Source organism: Mandrillus leucophaeus, unplaced genomic scaffold (assembly GCF_000951045.1).
Source record: "Mandrillus leucophaeus isolate KB7577 unplaced genomic scaffold, Mleu.le_1.0 Scaffold229, whole genome shotgun sequence".
Taxonomy (NCBI): domain Eukaryota; kingdom Metazoa; phylum Chordata; class Mammalia; order Primates; family Cercopithecidae; genus Mandrillus; species Mandrillus leucophaeus.
The window spans coordinates 445,207-446,384 of record NW_012102354.1 but is presented as its reverse complement, the minus strand read 5'-3'; positions in this window follow the sequence as shown (position 1 = coordinate 446,384).

Here is a 1,178-nt window from a genome sequence, read left to right as displayed (position 1 = left end):
CATTCTCCTGCCTCAGCCTCCCGAGTAGCTGGGACTACAGGCGCCCACCACCACGCCTGGCTAGTTTTTTGTATTTTTAGTAGAGACAGGGTTTCACTGTGTTAGCCAGGATGGTCACGATCTCCTGATCCGCCTGCCTCAGCCTCTCAAAGTGCTGGGATTACAGGCGTGAGCCACCACGCCCAGCCATACTATTCCATTCTTAACCTTGCTTTTCTTCTGTTTCCATAGAAATGCCTCTTATTAAAGATCCATTTGCCTGTGTCACATATAGAGGCCAAGCCCCCCAGCAATGCCACCTCCTAGAATGACACACAGCTATTCACAGGACTATAAGACTGACTCAAAGAGATATGGGACAGGGCCAGGCACGGTGGCTCACGCCTGTAATCTCAGCACTTTGAGAGGCCAAGACGGGCAGATCGCTTGAGTTCAGGAGTTCAAGACTAGCCTAGGCAGCAGGGGGAAACCTCACCTCTACAAAAAATACAAAAATTAGCTGGATGTGATGGCATGTCCCTGTAGTCCCAGCTATGTGGGAGGCTGATGTGGGAGGCTGGCTTGATCACATGTGACGGAGCCCGCAGTGAGCCAAGATTGTGCCACTGCCCTCCAGCCTGGGCAACAAAAGCAAAACCCTGTCGTAAAATAAATAAATAAATACATAAGTAAATAATTAAAAAAACATTTCTTTGTTGCTGCTTATCCCAATTTGTCTTTCCCCTCCTTTGCCTCTCTATTATCTAACAACCTCTAATCCAAATCTCTCCAAAACTATCAGCATGGCTTTTAGTTTCAAAGTGGGAGTTGAAGTAAATCAAAATATTTCACCCCAAAATATACTTCTCTGACATATTTTGAGATGACTATTCAGAGGGCTTGCAAACAGAAGTAGCCCTGCAAAGCTGTCCTTTGTAGGGGATAGATTTGCGTTTGTAGAGAAAGTATGTATTGATACTGCCAGGCTTTGAAGTGTTCCCTTCTCTGGATCTAGAAAAGATTAACCAAGAGGCTGACACCTTTGACGTTCTGAAGGGAATATTGCCATCCATTCTCTCTAAGGGCTGCTACCTGTGAGATTTCATCTATACAACATGACCATTTTTGCCAGCTTAGCCTCTTCTTCTACCTCTCTCATAACCTGTTTTGCTGCAATCCAAGCCCCTATTTTTTTTTTT